An 8,123-nucleotide genomic window follows, 5' to 3' on the forward strand; every position below is an offset into this window, starting at 1 on the left:
GACATGGACCACTTCTTCTTGGTGCATTCCTCTGTTGATGGACGTTTTCGTTGCTTCCAAGTGTTGCCTATGGTAACTATTGCTGGAGTGCAGGATTGCCAGCCTGTGACTTTTGGATTTTCATTTTCTCAGGTGATACACCCAGCAGTGGGTATGATTGATTGACTGGTATGGTAGCTCAATGTTACCTTTTCAAGGCACCTCAGTTGTGCTTTCATTAGTGGCTCTTACCACGTCCCCCTTAGAATCGAGGGTACTCATTTCTCCACAATCACGTCAGCATTTATTGTTTGCAGCATTTTTGTCGAGGGCCATTCTGACTGGTGTGAGCTGATAGGTTTTTGTAATTTGGGTTGACATGTCTCTAAAAATTCCTAAAATTCATCATTTTTCCACGCCTTTTTCTTTTGTGTTAAAAGAAAAAAGAAAAAAAAAGTGTGAGTACAATCTACCTCTTCAAATTGTCTTTTTGGAAGGTTGCACTCTTGAATTTTTGGGTCGATTTTCGACCTCAGTATTTTTTGGAGGGCAGGTGACATTTACAGAACTGAATTGGTGAATATTTAGTGACCTTTTGCAGTGGGTTTAAAGCTGCTGTTGTGGGAAACGGCCACAAGGAGGCAGCATTTCTCCATTCCCGAATCTGGGTACTAGGGCAGCAGAGCCGTTCTGGAAGTCGTTTACCTGGGTTGTAAATTTGAATGGAATGTGCCAGGAAAACCACCCATAAGTTTATGTCTCATTACTTCTAGTTCGTTGTTTTAATTTTTTACATTGGGGTAATGGTTCGAATGTTGTTTGTCCAAGGTGTACACACTCTGGTTCATTTACACATTATATATATCTATTTATGTAGAGATCCTCTTCCCATGTAAATTATTACAGAGTGTTCCATCAACCTCCCTTGCTATATGGTCGGTCTTTTTGATATATGTATATAATATGAATTTGTATACAGATGGTAACGCTAATCTTCATTTATCCATTCCCCCCACCTTTCCTTTTAGGTAAGCATAGTTTTTTTTTATAAGTCTGTGATTGCCTTTCCCTGTGGAAATATGTTCATTTGTGTCAGTTATTAGATAACGCCTATAAGTGATTTCATAGGATATAGGACTTTTGCTTTCCGACTTCCCTCATGTTCTGTGATTATCTCCAAGATCATCTATGGTGCCTCAAAGAGCAGTGTTTCATGGTTTTCCATGGCTAGTATTCATTGTGTACATGGACCACTTCTTGTTTATCCCTTCATCCGTTGATGGACATTTTGGTTGCTTCACTGTCTTGTCTATTGTGAATAAGGCTGCAGTGCAGCTTTTGCAGCCCGGGTCTTCTTGATTCTGGTCTTCTCAGGTGAGAGGCCCATTGGTGCGCCTGCTGGATTGAATGGTACCTCAGTTTCTCCTTTTAAACGCAGCTCCTTTCTGTTCTCATTATTGGCTGTTAACCACTTTACATCTCACCAGCAGCTAGAGGGTACAGAGTTCTCTAAAACCTCTTCAGCATTGATTGTTTGTAGGCTTTTTGCTGATGGTCAGTCGACTGGTGTGAGTTGAAAACTTTTTGTAGATTAGATTGCATGAGTCTAATACTTCCTGAGGTTGAGCTTTTATCCATTTTCCTTTTTTTAAAAGGAGAGTGAGTAAAACTTACCTCTTCATACTATCTTCTTGAAAATGTTGCCTGTTTTGAATTGTTTTATCCATTCCCTACCTCAGCACAATTTTGAGGGCAGGTGTCCTTTACAGCCCTGAGTCCTTGTGAATGTTAAGTGACCATGAGCTGTGGGTTAAAAGCTGCTCTTGCGGGAATGGGCCACAAGGCGGCAGCATTTCTCCTTTACCAAATCTGGTTACTAGGGCAACAGAGCCTTACTGGAAGTGGTGTTCTAGGTTGTAAATTAGAATGGAATGTGCCAGGAAAAAGCCCTTTAAGTATATGTCTCATTACTTCTTGTTCGTAGTTTTAAGTTAATTTTTATTTTTTATCACAGCAAACTTGATTACAATGTTTTGTTTGTTCTAGGTGTGCAAGATGTGCTTCTTTGACACATATACATATATCTATTCTTCTTTAGATCCTTTTCCCATGTAGGTTATGACACAATGTTGAGTAGTCTTCCCTTGGTATTCCGTAGATCTTTGGTGATTATATATTTCACATGTGTTTGTATCTCTCCGTTAACCTCAATATGGTAGTGTATCCAATCCTCACACCTTTCCATTTGGCGAAGCATAAGTTTTTGTACTGAATCTGTGATTGCCTTTCTCTGTGGAAATATCTTCGTTTGCTTCAATTTTTAGGTAACACCTGTATGTGATATGATAGGATATGTGTCTTTCGCTGTCTCACTTACTACAAGTTGCGTGATTACTTGTAGACTCATCTGTGGTGCTGCAAATGGCATTGTTTCATTTTTTCGCTAGCTCATATTCCATGTGTACATGTAGCAGTTCTTCTTTGTCCACCCATCTGTCGGTGGACTTTTTGGTTACTTCCATATCTTGGCTATTGTAATACTATGCAATGCAGATTTGCCTGCCTGTGTCTTTCCAATTCTGTCTTCTTAGGTTATAGTTCCAGGAATGGGTCTGTTGGATCATATGGTAGCTCAATGTTTACCTTTTAAAGGCACCTCCATTCTGTTCTCTTTAGTGGCTCTTTCCAGGTTACGTCCCACGTAAAGTTGAGGGTATGCACTTCTCCACAGCACCTTCAGCATTTATTCTTTGTAGTTTTTTTGCTGATGGTTATTCTGACTGGTTTGAGCTGATACCTCTTTGTGGTTGAATTTGCATGTGTCTCATGATGCGTTGAAATTGAGCTTTAAGACATGTGCTTTTTATTTTTCCAGCTGTGATTAGAGCTTAGTTCTTCAAAGTGTTTACTTGAAGTATGTGTCACCTTTTGAAATATTTTGGCCATTACCTCCCTCAAGACATTTTGAGGGCAGGTTTCATTTACAGCCCTGCAGTACTAGTTCATATGAAGTGACCATTAACTCAAGCTTTAAACCTGCTTTTGCAGGTAACGGCCAGAGGGCGGCAGCCTTTCTACGTTCCCCACGCTGGTACTAGGGAAACAGACCTACCAGCCAGTGGTGTTCTTCGGTTATAAATTAGAGTGGAATGTGCCCGGAGAAACCCACAGTTGCTGATGTCTCCTTACATTTGTTTGTTTTTTAAATTTAATTTATATTTTTTACTGGAGTACTATTCCGTTGTATACATGGACCACTTCTTCTTGGTGCATTCCTCTGTTGATGGACATTTTTGTTGCTTCCATGTGTTGACTATGGTAAGTATTGCTGGCGTACAGGTTTGCCAGCCTGTGACTTTTTGATTCTCATTTTCTCAGGTGATAGGCTCAGCAGATGGTATGCTTGATTCACTGGTAGCTCAATGTTTACCTTTTCAAAGCACCTCCATTGTGTTTACAGGAATGGTTCTTACCACGTCCCCCTTAGAGCTCAGGGTACACATTTCTCCACAATCCCTTCAGCATGTATTGTTTGCAGCATTTTTGCTGATGGCCATTCTGACTGCTGTGAGCTGATAGGTATTTGTAATTTCCGTTTGCCTATCTTTAAAAATTCCTAAACTTTATCATTTTCCCACGCCTTTTTCTTTTCACTTAAAAGAAAAAACCGTGTGTACAATATACCTCTTGAAATTGTCTTCTTCGAAGGTTGCCCTCTTTTCAATTTTTTCGTCGATTTTTGACCCCAGAAATTTATTGGAGGGCAGGTGTCATTTACAGAACTGCAAGTTGGTGAATATTTAGTGACCTTTCGCAGTGGGTTTAAAGCTGCTGTTGTGGGAAACGGCCACAAGGAGGCAGCATTTCTCCATTCCCCAATCTGGGTACTAGGGCAGCAGAGCCTTTCTGGAAGTCGTTGTCCTAGGTTGTAAATGAGAATGGAATTTGCCAGGAGAAATCCCCATAAGGTTATGTCTCATTACTTCTTCTTGGCTTTTTACATTTTTTTAATCAGAGTAAAGATTAGAATATTGTTTTTCCTAGGTGTACACAATCTGGTTCATTTGTACATTATCTACGTCTATTAATGTACAGATCCTCTTCCCATGTAAAATATTACAGTGTTCCATAGACCTCCCTTGCTATATGTTCGGTCTTTTTGATACATGTATATAATATGTATTTGTATACGTATAGTAACACTATTCTTCATTTATCAATTCCCCCCTCCTTTCCTTTTAGATGGGCATGGTTTGTTTTCTAAGCCCGTGAGTGTCTTTCTCTTTGGAAATATGTTCATTTGTGTCAGTTATTAGATAATGCCATAAGTGATATTATAGGATATAGGTCTTTTGCTTTCCGTCCTACTTCATGTTTTGTGATTATCTCCAGGCTCATGTATGGTGCCTCAAAGAGCAGTGCTTCAATGTTTTCCATGGCTAATATTCCATTGTGGACATGGACCACTTCTTCTTGGTGCATTCCTCTGTTGATGGACGTTTTCGTTGCTTCCAAGTGTTGCCTATGGTAACTATTGCTGGAGTGCAGGATTGCCAGCCTGTGACTTTTGGATTTTCATTTTCTCAGGTGATACACCCAGCAGTGGGTATGATTGATTGACTGGTATGGTAGCTCAATGTTACCTTTTCAAGGCACCTCAGTTGTGCTTTCATTAGTGGCTCTTACCACGTCCCCCTTAGAATCGAGGGTACTCATTTCTCCACAATCACGTCAGCATTTATTGTTTGCAGCATTTTTGTCGAGGGCCATTCTGACTGGTGTGAGCTGATAGGTTTTTGTAATTTGGGTTGACATGTCTCTAAAAATTCCTAAAATTCATCATTTTTCCACGCCTTTTTCTTTTGTGTTAAAAGAAAAAAGAAAAAAAAAGTGTGAGTACAATCTACCTCTTCAAATTGTCTTTTTGGAAGGTTGCACTCTTGAATTTTTGGGTCGATTTTCGACCTCAGTATTTTTTGGAGGGCAGGTGACATTTACAGAACTGAATTGGTGAATATTTAGTGACCTTTTGCAGTGGGTTTAAAGCTGCTGTTGTGGGAAACGGCCACAAGGAGGCAGCATTTCTCCATTCCCGAATCTGGGTACTAGGGCAGCAGAGCCGTTCTGGAAGTCGTTTACCTGGGTTGTAAATTTGAATGGAATGTGCCAGGAAAACCACCCATAAGTTTATGTCTCATTACTTCTAGTTCGTTGTTTTAATTTTTTACATTGGGGTAATGGTTCGAATGTTGTTTGTCCAAGGTGTACACACTCTGGTTCATTTACACATTATATATATCTATTTATGTAGAGATCCTCTTCCCATGTAAATTATTACAGAGTGTTCCATCAACCTCCCTTGCTATATGGTCGGTCTTTTTGATATATGTATATAATATGAATTTGTATACAGATGGTAACGCTAATCTTCATTTATCCATTCCCCCCACCTTTCCTTTTAGGTAAGCATAGTTTTTTTTTATAAGTCTGTGATTGCCTTTCCCTGTGGAAATATGTTCATTTGTGTCAGTTATTAGATAACGCCTATAAGTGATTTCATAGGATATAGGACTTTTGCTTTCCGACTTCCCTCATGTTCTGTGATTATCTCCAAGATCATCTATGGTGCCTCAAAGAGCAGTGTTTCATGGTTTTCCATGGCTAGTATTCATTGTGTACATGGACCACTTCTTGTTTATCCCTTCATCCGTTGATGGACATTTTGGTTGCTTCACTGTCTTGTCTATTGTGAATAAGGCTGCAGTGCAGCTTTTGCAGCCCGGGTCTTCTTGATTCTGGTCTTCTCAGGTGAGAGGCCCATTGGTGCGCCTGCTGGATTGAATGGTACCTCAGTTTCTCCTTTTAAACGCAGCTCCTTTCTGTTCTCATTATTGGCTGTTAACCACTTTACATCTCACCAGCAGCTAGAGGGTACAGAGTTCTCTAAAACCTCTTCAGCATTGATTGTTTGTAGGCTTTTTGCTGATGGTCAGTCGACTGGTGTGAGTTGAAAACTTTTTGTAGATTAGATTGCATGAGTCTAATACTTCCTGAGGTTGAGCTTTTATCCATTTTCCTTTTTTTAAAAGGAGAGTGAGTAAAACTTACCTCTTCATACTATCTTCTTGAAAATGTTGCCTGTTTTGAATTGTTTTATCCATTCCCTACCTCAGCACAATTTTGAGGGCAGGTGTCCTTTACAGCCCTGAGTCCTTGTGAATGTTAAGTGACCATGAGCTGTGGGTTAAAAGCTGCTCTTGCGGGAATGGGCCACAAGGCGGCAGCATTTCTCCTTTACCAAATCTGGTTACTAGGGCAACAGAGCCTTACTGGAAGTGGTGTTCTAGGTTGTAAATTAGAATGGAATGTGCCAGGAAAAAGCCCTTTAAGTATATGTCTCATTACTTCTTGTTCGTAGTTTTAAGTTAATTTTTATTTTTTATCACAGCAAACTTGATTACAATGTTTTGTTTGTTCTAGGTGTGCAAGATGTGCTTCTTTGACACATATACATATATCTATTCTTCTTTAGATCCTTTTCCCATGTAGGTTATGACACAATGTTGAGTAGTCTTCCCTTGGTATTCCGTAGATCTTTGGTGATTATATATTTCACATGTGTTTGTATCTCTCCGTTAACCTCAATATGGTAGTGTATCCAATCCTCACACCTTTCCATTTGGCGAAGCATAAGTTTTTGTACTGAATCTGTGATTGCCTTTCTCTGTGGAAATATCTTCGTTTGCTTCAATTTTTAGGTAACACCTGTATGTGATATGATAGGATATGTGTCTTTCGCTGTCTCACTTACTACAAGTTGCGTGATTACTTGTAGACTCATCTGTGGTGCTGCAAATGGCATTGTTTCATTTTTTCGCTAGCTCATATTCCATGTGTACATGTAGCAGTTCTTCTTTGTCCACCCATCTGTCGGTGGACTTTTTGGTTACTTCCATATCTTGGCTATTGTAATACTATGCAATGCAGATTTGCCTGCCTGTGTCTTTCCAATTCTGTCTTCTTAGGTTATAGTTCCAGGAATGGGTCTGTTGGATCATATGGTAGCTCAATGTTTACCTTTTAAAGGCACCTCCATTCTGTTCTCTTTAGTGGCTCTTTCCAGGTTACGTCCCACGTAAAGTTGAGGGTATGCACTTCTCCACAGCACCTTCAGCATTTATTCTTTGTAGTTTTTTTGCTGATGGTTATTCTGACTGGTTTGAGCTGATACCTCTTTGTGGTTGAATTTGCATGTGTCTCATGATGCGTTGAAATTGAGCTTTAAGACATGTGCTTTTTATTTTTCCAGCTGTGATTAGAGCTTAGTTCTTCAAAGTGTTTACTTGAAGTATGTGTCACCTTTTGAAATATTTTGGCCATTACCTCCCTCAAGACATTTTGAGGGCAGGTTTCATTTACAGCCCTGCAGTACTAGTTCATATGAAGTGACCATTAACTCAAGCTTTAAACCTGCTTTTGCAGGTAACGGCCAGAGGGCGGCAGCCTTTCTACGTTCCCCACGCTGGTACTAGGGAAACAGACCTACCAGCCAGTGGTGTTCTTCGGTTATAAATTAGAGTGGAATGTGCCCGGAGAAACCCACAGTTGCTGATGTCTCCTTACATTTGTTTGTTTTTTAAATTTAATTTATATTTTTTACTGGAGTACTATTCCGTTGTATACATGGACCACTTCTTCTTGGTGCATTCCTCTGTTGATGGACATTTTTGTTGCTTCCATGTGTTGACTATGGTAAGTATTGCTGGCGTACAGGTTTGCCAGCCTGTGACTTTTTGATTCTCATTTTCTCAGGTGATAGGCTCAGCAGATGGTATGCTTGATTCACTGGTAGCTCAATGTTTACCTTTTCAAAGCACCTCCATTGTGTTTACAGGAATGGTTCTTACCACGTCCCCCTTAGAGCTCAGGGTACACATTTCTCCACAATCCCTTCAGCATGTATTGTTTGCAGCATTTTTGCTGATGGCCATTCTGACTGCTGTGAGCTGATAGGTATTTGTAATTTCCGTTTGCCTATCTTTAAAAATTCCTAAACTTTATCATTTTCCCACGCCTTTTTCTTTTCACTTAAAAGAAAAAACCGTGTGTACAATATACCTCTTGAAATTGTCTTCTTCGAAGGT

This window comes from Eubalaena glacialis, chromosome 8 (assembly GCF_028564815.1).
Source record: "Eubalaena glacialis isolate mEubGla1 chromosome 8, mEubGla1.1.hap2.+ XY, whole genome shotgun sequence".
Lineage (NCBI taxonomy): Eukaryota > Metazoa > Chordata > Mammalia > Artiodactyla > Balaenidae > Eubalaena > Eubalaena glacialis.